Source organism: Lonchura striata, chromosome 1, assembly GCF_050655825.1.
Source record: "Lonchura striata isolate lonStrDom1 chromosome 1, ASM5065582v1, whole genome shotgun sequence".
Classification (NCBI taxonomy): domain Eukaryota; kingdom Metazoa; phylum Chordata; class Aves; order Passeriformes; family Estrildidae; genus Lonchura; species Lonchura striata.
In genome coordinates, this window is record NC_140703.1 from 63359830 (window position 1) to 63372630 (window position 12801).

Consider the following 12801-nt stretch of genomic DNA (forward strand, 5'->3'; position numbering starts at 1 on the left):
CTTTTGCCTCTTTCTTCTTTGGCCAATAAAGTCTCTTTAGATGCTCTTACCCCATTGATATTTATGGTGGCTGACCATATAGAGTGTAAGTAGCTGTTTTGTGTCATGCTCCAGGTATAATCCTTATTGATTTACTGTTCTCATCTGTCCCTGTACTGGAAACATCATTCCTGATATGCATACAATTGCATCAACCTTTGTGTGGCTGAATCATGTTGATGACTCACGGCCATACTGTGAATGATTATTTCCAGTCTGGGCTTTCTCCTTTCCTCACATTAGCACAGTTCAGCCTCCAGCTTACAGCAAATCCTTTCATTAGTGTCTATGTGCCTGACCTAGCACCTCAGGATGTTACATTTAATCTGATTTTTATTGCTTCATTGCTCAAGATTATCAGCTGTCTCCTATATGGCATTCTAATTTTCCTCCCTATTAACATCATCTCCCAGATTTGTGCCATTAATTATTATCATTATTTATTTCTGTGCTCTTACTGTGAACAATTGACATAATGGCTGATCGTGATTACATTGCACTCAGAACCAGCCTTTTGTTGGCTTCATCTCCTTCAATGTTAGTTGTTACCTACCCTGGAGCCATATCTTTTTCCAAAAATAAATGTAATAGTTTCCCATGTCTTTGCCTTAAGCACTAATAATTTGTCCTTGGAATGTATGTGAGCCTTAGCAGAAGGTCCATTTGGTTTATTTATCACATTCCTTCATTTGAACATAGTCCAATATATCACAGAAAGATACCAAGTTCATCTGACAAAATCTATTACTGTCAATTCAGGTTGTATTGCATCACATTTTCTGCTTATCTCCAATTTGTTAAGTGGTTTTTCTTTGAAATTCGTTCCAATATCTTGCATACACTGGAAACATGGCTAATAGTCCTGTAACTTCGTGGGTCCATCTCTTTTCAAATCACAAGTGCCATGTCTGCCAATTTCTAACGCTAATGCACTAGCCAGAGATTAATAAGATCATTTAGAAAAGCTTTGCTGCAGGACTTGCAATTTCACAATCTAGTACTTCATTATTAACCTGCTCCAAAAGTTTCAGTACACTGAACTGAATTTTTTTTTCATCTTTATCTGTTGGAATTTTCCTTTTTGAATATTCATTCCTATTAACCATCCTCTCATCTGCTCCATTATTAAAGACAAGGGTAAATAAGCCATATAAATAAGCCTAGTTGTCTTCTGTCTCAAGTTTGCACTCCCTGCATGGATCCTCCCAGGTTTAGTGTTTTCTTTTTCCCATAGACTGATCTAGCAGAAGATTTTTATTGCTATGATTTTTAACTTACAGCTATAAAAAATGTAGTTATTTATCTTAGCCTCTAGCAAAAATTTCATGTAGTGCTTGTGGCGTTCATTTGTATGAGCTAGTCCACAAAGCTTCAGGCAAATATCACAGTGCCATTGAGCTCTACTGATACATCCATACTGATCCACCTACATTGCACCAGTAATGCCTTTCCCTGGAGTTGCTTAACATTTCATAGAAGCAGAGGATCATATGGATTATGGTTTTGGCTGGAAAGGACCTTAATCATCTAATTCCAACCCCCCTCTCTCTACTAGGCCAGGTTTCTCAAAGCCTCATCTGACCTGGCCTTGAACACTTCCAGGGATGGGGCATCCACAACTTCTCTGGGTAACCTGTTCCAGCACACCACTCTCACTGTGAAGAATTTCTTACTAATATCTAACATAAATCTAGCCTCTTTCAATTTAAAGCTCCCCTGTAGACCTGTACTTGAAGATGCTCTAAGGTGTCCCTGGAGCCTTCTCTTCTCCAGGTTGAACACCACCAGCTGTTTCAGCCTATCTTTGTAGGTGAGGTACTCCAGCCCCCTGACCATATTTGTGATTGTCCTCCAGACTCACTCCAACAGCTCCATGTCCTTCTTGTACTGGGATCCCAGAGCTGGATGCAGCACTCTGGGTGGGGTGTCACAGAGCAGAGCAGAAGGGCAGAATCCCCTCCCTCATCCTGCTGGCCACACTACATTTGATGCCGCCCAGGACACAGCTGGCTTTTGGGCTACGAGTGCTCATTTTTCCTAAATCCTTTACATTGATGTGTTTACATTTCATTTTTGTTCTGATCAGATTCCACTTTCCAATCAACTGTTCAGAAGGAAAACCATTTATCTCCTGTTTAATTAAACCTGTGATCTTAAATTATTCCTTATAATTTCATTCCGCTTAATTTTTGTTTTACCCATTAACAGATACAGATCTAAGTTTGTAATCCTGTTTGCACAACAGATGTGATTATACATTCAAACATATCTCTGCATCTGGACAGTTTTCCCTTAAGGTGAACTATGTTTGACAGTTCTCTGTGCCAGATGTTGTTTATGATCTGGTTAAATTGGAGACCTCTTTTCTATACAGAGTTGCTATTTCCTTAAAAATTCCTTGCAAAGCGAGCTAGAAAATGATCTCTTCTTTTTTTTTCCCAAAAATTCTGATTTGGCAAAAGCCTCATTGTTCAGGAAGATTTTATGTAGTTCCAATGTCATGTATTTCTGGCATTAAAAAAAATCACAGAGACTTATTTTTGTCAGAAATTCAACAAATTGCACTAATGCTATTAGTAATAATAAAGTAAATTTTAAAATTAAAATAAAACTCATGATTTCTCAGATTTTTGTCAGGGAACTTTTTCTTTGTGTTGACATCATTTTAATACATTTCTAGCAGAAGGGAGAAAACATTTCCAACCCAATCCTGCTTCTAAAAAAAAAAATAATAATTTTAAAACCTCCTCAAGTTCCCCCCCTTAGTTTGTACAATGAATGAGAAGCACTTTGGATGACCAACATGCAACACTCTTTGTGTATCCTGCACTCCCTATTGCTTCCTTGCTGCTGATCCCAAAGGAGTCTGCTATTGCTGGCTGTCATGGAAAGCATCCTGAATGCTCTGACCTTTCTTTTCTGTATATACCTGACACTTTCTGAGTGCCTTCCACAGGCTATTTTGTAACACAAGCCACATCTGCATTTTATGCTTAACTCTTTGCAGAATTTACTTGCTTTCAGCCAATGCCTTTTCTCTAAGGTGTGTTTTGGGCCACTGCTTTATTCCTGTCACTGAAAGGCAAATTGAAGTAGTCCCTTGATTGGACCTACTTATAAAGAGTAAATGAACTGCTTGCAGTAAACATCAAGGTTCTGAAGAGACATGGATACAAGCATACACTAAATATTTTAAAGCAGGAAAGGATAACCTGCAGTTTTGGTGGAGTGACTAAAAATATATTTTTTAATTCCTGTATCATATATATGTATAGAAGGGAAAATTCTTTCAAGCTCAGTCTCTCCTGCAAATCCTGCTGACTTCTTCTTGTCCTTTTCTTTGCTCTTGCTCAGCTCAGTGCCCAGCTGCCTAAGCAGATGGCATATACCATATGACAGCTGTGAACTGGATGTTTCTGACAGGTACCATCGCAGGGACATACCATGCAGCCTCCTGACATACATCAAAGTACTGTGGATAACCAGGCATGATGAATATGTAATGAAATAATGAAAACATAGTGGCTTTCAGCAGGATCTTTATCCCAAAGGAACTCTAATGTGCTCTAGGCGTGGAGAGACAAAGGCAGGAGTCGTCCCTATTTCTGAATGAGGAATGATATGGTGGTGAGTGGGACAGTGAAATACAAAAAAGATGCTTAAGCTAGGAACTAATGCAGCTAATTGCATCTACCTGGCACTGGTCAAAATGTATTTGCTGTCATAAAAATTTATCTTAGAGCACTGGAGTGCTATGCTGGCAAACAGCCTCCAGAGTGGAGATGACACAAAACACTCAAGATGGGAGCTTCCTGCTTCACTTGAACAAAGCTACCATTAGCACTACCATCAGTGTTTTACTGATGTCCAACATACCAGTCAGTCCAATCTGAGTTCATAGAGAAATACACATTTTTTTATTGCCAAGCTTCCTTGCCTTTATGTTATTTTCTCTTTACTCTGCTGGTAACATGGGAAATCTGAGTCATTGGCATTTTCTTCACTGGTCCCTTCACCATCAAATCTCTCCAAAATTCATTGATAGGGCAACAAAAAAGGAGTTTCGCGTTGCACAGTGCTGGGATCTCACCCTTAAACTTTATTCAGGTCTGCACTAATAACTGTATTTCAGGAGGAAGGAGAATATTGCAGGTATCAGGCAAACTGGTAGGTGTTAGTATGGTAGCAATAAAATAAACAGAATGATTATAAAAAGTGAGAAATTATTGTGCATATACTCCTAAGAATTGTAGCAGAGGAAGTCTAGGACTCATTACTATTTCCTATTTGGGTGTGAAGTTGTCCCCCATAGGTCAGCTGGTGGCATGGTTTGATGGGAAAGAGTTTCAGAGCCCAGATGGGTCCAACTGTAATTTCACTTGCTGGCAGCTTTTGTGTCCCACACAATCCCTCTGCACCAATTCTGCTGCCGACAACTGAATCCTGACAGCACTTAATGAAATTAATGGAGGAATAGCCTCATTAGTGAAGAGTCTGAATCTTTTCCAAGCCAGTTCTCCCTTTCTTTACACTTTGATCTTGATGAGCTGCCCCCATGTTTGTGTGTGTAAATGAGGGCAAGAGTGCTGTCCCTTGTATTGAACTCACTGGGTGAGGAGCCTTCTTTGGCCAGTATCTTGTTCTAAATGAAGGATTCAAAGGCTAAAGGCAGCTGTGGAGCTGAAGATGTGGTTTGCTGTGGTGGCACACATGATATGTGCAGTTTCTGCCCTCAAACTCTGCATTACCATATGCATGGGGATTCATCTCACCCAACTTCAGAGAGCCAAACCCCATCTAAACCATTTGTTTAGTCCTCCTTTCCAGCTGGTGAGAGAATAGGCACCTAGGGGCAGAAACTTGTTCCATTCCTCTCATTAATGGAAACAATTAATTGCTCTAAGAAACTCAAGATTTCCTGGAGTACCTGAGTATGTGAGAATGCGGGTTTACTGTGGTGCATCTCAGGTAGCACTGGATGTCTGTGTTCACATCCCTGACTCGTGCCTCAGACACCCAGACCAAGGGATTACTCCCACATCAGAGATGTCTTTCTGCCTTTACTGACTGGAGGGATTCACTGTATCTGCACAGATGATTCACACTCCCTAAAAGTGTCTGCAGGAGGATACCTTAGCATTTTCAACACAGCATTTATGATTATATGTAGGCAGGTGGATCATGCCACAGACAATTACCCAAGTCTAAACACTGCACTGTTAATGATTTAATGTTAAATGAGACAAAGGCAACCCTAAAATACCCCTGAATCCACCTTGGGAGTGGCCAATGTTTCAAACCCTGTGGTTTCTATCTGCCAAGAACCCATATTGATTCCACTGCAATGACTTTTGGAGAGACCACAGTGGTTTTATTCCACTACTTTGAACTCAATTCACCCTTCAGCTGAGAAGCTGTCTTATTAATGACTTCTTGTTTGCACTGAGCTCTTTGCAGTCATGCTGGACTGCTGTCACAACTGGACTTGACTTGAGCTGGAGTACCTTCATGCTCTAGAGCAGTTGCCTGCAGTGCAGACATATCCACTGTGTTTTCCTGTGACATGAGATTGAATGTAAACATGCTCGACTGGTGTTAGTAACCATTTTCTGCAATGCCAGCTCTGTACAGTGAGATATTTAGAAATGCCTATTATTGATGTGCTGAAATGAAAACACAACTGCTAAGTACTTTTTTCTATCAAACACAGTTTATGTATTCCTGGCAAAAGAAGATGGGATGTGGAAATGGCATATTTCCCACATGAAGAATGAAGGAAAACACTTCCAAAGAACTTTCTCACTTCCTTTTCCCGCCACTCGCTACCCGCGTTTTCTCCCTCTCCCAATAATTTAGTTTCTTGCCAGTAACTCTCTGAGGTTGGCACATATCAGCAAGATCACAGTCCAGGCTATGCATACTTCTGCACACACAGTATGATTCACATTACTAGTAGGGAATGGCATCCTTACTCTAACACAATGAAGCAGATTTTCACTTTGCTCCAAATATTCCTTGGAGTTTTTGGAAATTAATTTGTGAGTTCAAAGACAAAAGAGAAGTCCCAAAAGATGCAGCTTCTCAGAAACCAAAATATTGTTGTTTAACATCAGGGAGGATTTTAGGGTGGGCACAAGGGCCTTATCAGCTTTCTCTGACCAACAGTGTAGTGATAGTTTCTAAGAGGAGTCAGCTTCATGTTACTGGATATGACAGAAGTTTATTCCTGGAATAAAATCATGGTAGTCTTTATTCTTGGAATAAGTTTTCAGCCAATTAATAAAAGAAAGAATTTCTTAAAACACCCCAATGATAATTGGAGCTCCCAAGATTCATGAAACTAAGTATGCTCCAGCATGCTGTGAGGCTCTTTACTATAAGAAGTGATCCACACAGAAAGGATCCAGTGCTCTGCTGCAAATGCTCAAAAAATATCAGAAAAATTGTGGACAGCAGTGATTGTCCCCTGTGCTTGGCACTGGTGAGGTCACATGTCTAGTGCTGAGTTCAGTTCTGGGCCCCTCATTTTAGGGACACTGAGGTGCTGGAGAATGTCTAGAGAAGGGGAACAGACCTGGGGAAGTGTTTAAAACACAAGCCCTATGGGGAGCAGCTGAGGGAGATGGGGGTGTCCAGCCTGGCAAAGAGAAGGCTCTGGGGGAACCTTATAGCTCTCTGCAACTCCCTGAAAGGAGGGTGTAGCTAGGTCAGGGTGGGTCTCTTCTTCTAGGCAATTAATGACAGAACAAGAGGACAAGGCCTCAGTCTGTGCCAGGGGAGAATAAGGTTGGACATTAGGAGGGATTTCTTCTCAGAAAGAATGATTGAACATTGGAATGGGCTGCCCAGGGAGGTGGTGGAGACAACGTCCCAGGAGCTGTTTAAGGAAAGACTGGATCTGGCACTCAGTGCCATTGTCTAGCTAACATGTTGGTGTTTGGTCACAGGTTGGACTCAATGATCTTAGAGGTCTTTTTCAACCTAACCAATTCTGTGTTTCTGTGAAGTAAGCATATGCCAGTTCTTCCATTTCTGCATCACTATCCCAATGAGATGGGCCACTTATGAGTTACATGGGAGCATAAATACACAAGTAAATACCAGATGAGTTTTACTAATCACAATTACGTGAGAGGAAGGTCAGTGTTCACGTTTTATAACTGCGGTATCAGAGTAAGAGTGTATTCTCCACGGGCAATACAAAGAGAGTAGGTGTGAGTAGTGGCACAGACCTGTGAGGTGGAACAGGAGCTTGCATAGGTGGTGTGGTTCCTCCATGAGCACTGACTCTGTAGGACACTCCCCACACTGCACCCTCCAAAGATGTTGTATTAAGCCTTTGAAAAACTTACATGCTCCTTTGCAAAACCTTATCTTTGAGCAAGAGGAGACCTCTGGAATATCACACGCCAGATATCTTACAGAAAAATATCCAAACGCAGCAAAGACCCACTTATTTTTTAGCCCAATTTCCATGGAAAATGTGGTGTACATAATGGTGTTGTAAATACATTTCTGCCTTTTCCTGGTAATGTTTTGAAGGAATTGGCTAATTTCAGCCACATAGGAAAGAGTGAAGTTTCCTGAGAATATTAATTCTCCCCGTATCTCATGAAAATAGGGAGCTAAGTGAAGAAGTACGTTTAGATATTTCAGAAAGAGAAGGGCTGGTGGGTTAGTTAGCTCTGATTAAAAAACAGATCATCCACATAGGAATATTTTCTTTAAAATGTAAGTCCTCAATGAGCTCAGTTTTAATTTGTTCTACCACTCACAGGACTGTGTATTTTGCTCTAGCTGCACAGGCCTTATCTCACTTCCCTCAGCTCCTTCCTTTCTTTACCTATCTGCCCTTCCTCTGCAAGGGAGTGGGGGCCTGTTCTTTATTTTGCTCAGTCTCCAGATCGGAAATACGTCACGTGAATAGAAACCACCACACACCCAGTGCTGACAGTGACAGTGATGAGGGTGAGCTTTGGGAGCAGTTAGAAAGCTTTAAATTTTGGAACTTCATAGTGACAGGGATCAGGGAGATGAGATGCAGCTATCTCCAGACATGGACAAGCAGCAGCAGGGAGTGAAGCCGGGTGCCATGCTGTGTGCTTGCGGACAATCCAGAAGCTGCATTGGTCTGGGTGTGGCACGAAGCAAACTTCAGCAGTGTTAACAGAAATGAGCAGGGCATATATAAGCCCAGGGAGCAGAGGTGAGCATTTAGGAAAGCAATCCTGAAAGGCCAGGAGGCTGGTGCTCTGCAGCTGCAGCAGTACTTGTGCACCTTGGAATCAACACCCCAACTGCAAAAGGCCAGCGTGCAATTACTTCCTGGCTGCACAAACCTACTGAAGCCACGGCTTCAAGGCTAAGATCAGCATTTCTCTCAGTTCATAGCTGTCCCTTTTCCCACTCACAGTTTCAGTGATCACACTGGCTAGATTTGTATTTATATCACTGTACCCACTGGGGAGTCAGGAGAGTTTCATATACTGTAGGAGTTCAATATCCACGTCTTTCTCTTCCAATATTCTTTAAAAGCTGCTGTTTTCTCCAAAGATAAGAAAATTACAGAGGAACAATTCAAAGTTTGACCTTCTTTTTTTCATGGCCTTATACTTTTGTTTACACGTTCATCAGTCAGCGTGGTGGATTGACCTTGGCTGGACACAGGTGCTCACAAAACCTCTCTATCACTCCCCCTTCCTGACTGGACTGGGGAGAGAAAATATGATGTAGAAAAACTCATGGGATGAAATAAGGCATTTACTAAGCAAAAGTGAAAGTTTGCACATGCACTAGCAAAGAAGACACCAATAATGTTATTTTCTGCTTTCCATCAGCTAGCAAGATTGGGCCACTTCCCAGGAAGCAGGGCTTCAACACGTGTGGTGGTTGTTCTGGAATACATTGTAAATGAAAAATATCACCGCCCCCTTCCTCCTCCTTTTCTTAGGTTTTATATCTAATCTGACGTCATATTGTATAGAATATTCCCTTGGTAATTTGGGTCAGTTGGCCTAGATGTGTCCCCTCCCAAGATCTTGCCCACTCCCACCCTAACACTGAGGGAATGCTGGGGACACAGCAGTGATGCTGTGCCAGCCCTGCTTAGCAGCAGCCAAAGCACTGGTGTGCTATCACCACCTTTCCAGCTACCAAATCAAAACACAGCAATGTGAGTGCTGCTAAGGGAAGAAGAACTCCATCTCAGCCAGACCTAATACACACTTCACTTCTTATCATTTGTGTCCTGTTGAGATCCCATATAATTTTATGTCTTTTCTAGCTATTCCATTGTATTTATTTTCTCATTACTTAAATCCCTTCTTGCCCACACATACAATTCAAACATTTTTAAACCATCTTTATACCCAACATACATACTAATGCATTTTTATTAACTACTATCCCTCCTCCTTTTCCCTCTTCATGAGCTTCCTCCACCCCTCCAGATGTTCAAAAACAGTCCATGCATGACTTGGGCCCCATTCCATCAGGATAAGTGCTCAGGACAGGAGGAGCAGCATACTCGCTCGTTGGACACCAACACCAGCCCGGCACAGCCTAGGTCACTGTCACACTCTTCTGCAACATAATACCATAAATTATTTTTCCCCCATGGTTAAATCATCTTGAGACATACACTGACTCTCCCCAGCCTTCCACATTAGTAGTGGACCCCCTTTGCTTGAGCAAACACAATCCCACAAATGTATTTGTCTTTTTCCATGTGAGGAGAAATCCACATCAATTTCCCCATCCATTTCCCTGTGTGTAGTACAGAGACATCACCCAAAATGTGTTTTTCTTGGACAGGATGAGGACTGTTAGCTGATCCTCTAGTGTTAACCAGACTTGGGCTTGCTAAATTTGTGTCCCAGTGCTTCCAGGGCTCATTACCAAATGCTCTTAATGTAGTCTTTGGCAGTCTATTATAACAGTATTTCCAGAGATTTGTGAGTGATTAAGGATATACAATATAACACAGTTGTACTGAATTTGTTGTCCCAGAGCTGAAACCTGCTGAATTTCAAAGGGAGAAAATAACAGCTGGCCACAGGTCCCCATTGCTTTGAGCATTCTCGACTACCTGCTCTTAAAAATTATCAAGTTGGAAAACAACCTAGTTTTGTTGAAAAACAATGCTTTTTTTGTCTGCAACTTTCCAAACATCCAGGTGTTTGTACTATTCTTTTCTTAAGAGCTCTACACTGAACCTTCTGTGACTCTCCTGAATTTCAGCATTTCCTTAACTTCCCATTTCCCATTAACTTTTGCTGCTATTCCTTCTGTGGGCATTTTGTTCTTACAAGAGGAAGTAATAATCCTCCACCTTGAATGAGAAAAAATTAACTTGGTTTGTCCTGCAGCTGCCACAAAGCACTGCATGTCTTTGTCCCCCATCTTGAATTATCCACTAAAGCTGAAAGATTTTAAGGGCAAGGTGGAGGCAAAGATGAGCATTATCTCTTCAAGAGTATTTTTGGTCTCTCCCTGGAGAGCACTTATATTATTCTTTCCATTTTGATAAGAACGTTTTCTAATGGGACTATTTGAGAGTTATGTTTTTCTAGTTCCCTGGCCAAAGTATCAGCTCCATTCCTGAAGGAGATGACCACAGGTACTTGTATACCTGCATGCCTTCCAGAAAAGGGGCCTGTTCTTTTGTTCTCTGGTTGGTAAGGTGTGATAATAGCTCAGACTCATCAATACCAGTTGTGAAACCCAGAAAGGCTTTTGGATATGAGTTTTGCAGTTTGCTTGAATAAAAGCCTGTACACTTGAGAGAATATCCTTTCCAGCCTCTTAAGCTGGTGCAATATATGGCAATGTCTCTCTGTAAAATTTTTCAACTTGAATTTGGAAGCTGTTGCTTCCCTGTTGCAATCTCTGTATTTTTCAAATGTAAATGGACATAAAGAACCTAAATTGCTGGCAGGCATGGCAGTTTGACTAATCAGGTTCCATCTTTCTAGAAGACTCCCCAAAATATGGGTTGAGCTTCATAAATGGGCAGTTACATCATTCTTATGGTGCCACTTACCCATAACCTGTACCATCTCGTGCACTACTACAGAGTAGATTTTTCAGCTGACTTCACTTTGCTAAATCCCAAATAGTTAAGTGAAACAGATATTATAAACCCTTTAAAAAACTGTGATAAGCATATGTTTTTCTGGCAGTCTTCCTGCAGGATCAGACATAGCAAAGATAACCTTAGCAATCTAACCCTTATTTCATTCAGGTATACAGACTAAGAAATTTTTTTGTCTTATATAATGCAGTGATTCAGTAATGTATGAATGGCAAGATTTGCAATGAATACATGTTGGGATACAGTCATTTCAAAGAGAAGGGTATGCTGGGAGGTCTTGGTCTATACTGTAGCTTTAGCCAAGCACTCTGTGCCTCAAGGAAATGCACCAGCAGTGTGCTAAAGGTACCATCCACCTTGATTGCTTACAGCTTCACTAATGAAAGCAGCCTACAAGAACATTTTATTTAAATGTCTGCAAATATCTTTCCACCAGGGAGAGAGGAAATGCTCCTTATGAATAAGGGAAAGAAAGAAGACTTATGTATACTTGCCTGGGCAGCACTCTTAGTCCTGATCGTTGTTTTTCATTTCTCTAGCACAGAACTTTCCTGTTAGGTTTCCTACATGCTCCCAGAATCCCAATCAACTGTTTCTGCACCAAATCCACTTTCAGATAAGCTTATTTAAAAATATATCTACTTGGATCCTAAACTTAATGGGTATGGAAAGCTAAAAAAAAAAATCTGCTAAAATGGTAGGATGTTGCTGGGGGACAAGTGTATAGGGGTCATTTATGTGAGTTGTTTTGAGTTTTCTTTCCTTTGGCTTTGCACTTGCCCTGGTTACAGGGGAGTAATTTGTCATCTCTTCCCATGGTAATCCTTAGGCTCTTCTTTCTCTCTTCTGTGTTCTTTGGGAACTAAAATGAAAGTGAAAAGTCATGTTCACCTTCTCCAAAACAGTCATTGAACTGTAAAAGCTGTTTTCTATGAATTTACTTCTAAGGCAATGAACCAAGAGCTCAGGGAAGCCAGCTGCAAAATCCACCAAGCCTTTCCTCCCAGGCAATCTCCGAAAGTTTTTCTAGCTGCACATCTAGACCCTTTCTGCAACCTTCTCCCTCTCTCCCAAAACTCTTTGAAGGATAAATAAAAGTTAGTACCATTAACTACAACTTTTAGCAGTGGACTGCAACAATGTGATGTGTGACCAGTGAGAACAGCTTGTCCTCTGCAGTGCTCTTACACCATCCACAGAACCTGAATTAAGTAACCCAGGTCAGCAATGTGTCACATGAAAGGAGGGTTGGGACACATGCCAACAGCATAAGAGAAACCCCCTCCTGTGTCTCCACACTTTTAGCTGAGTACCTCATCCACTGCCAGCAACTGCAGCACCCTTGAAGGGCTCAGCCCAACAGTTTACAGAGTAAATTAGTAATTAGCTAATTAACTCTCACACTGAAATTGTGACAGGTTAAGTGTCAAAGATCGCCATTAATAGTAACTGACTGCAAAAACACATTCAAAGCAATGCACAGACAAGCTCTAATAACCAACAAAAAAACCTCAAGATAACCATTCAGCACACACAGAATAGGGTTCTTACCTGAGAGTCATCCTTATGGGGGAAAAGATAGGTTCAGCCTATTTGACTGATCCCAGAAGTTACAAAGAAGTCTTCCCTAACTTCTCCCTATTCTTAACTTTTATGTGGAGCTTGAGTGA

The 12801-nt window shown here is 41.2% G+C and overlaps 1 protein-coding gene across 9 annotated transcripts in view; it reads left to right on the forward strand.

Annotated features, from left to right (window-relative positions):
* LOC144245908 (uncharacterized) overlaps window positions 1–12801 on the forward strand; it is a 135057-nt gene that overhangs the window by 104431 nt on the left and 17825 nt on the right. The window lies entirely within an intron of this gene.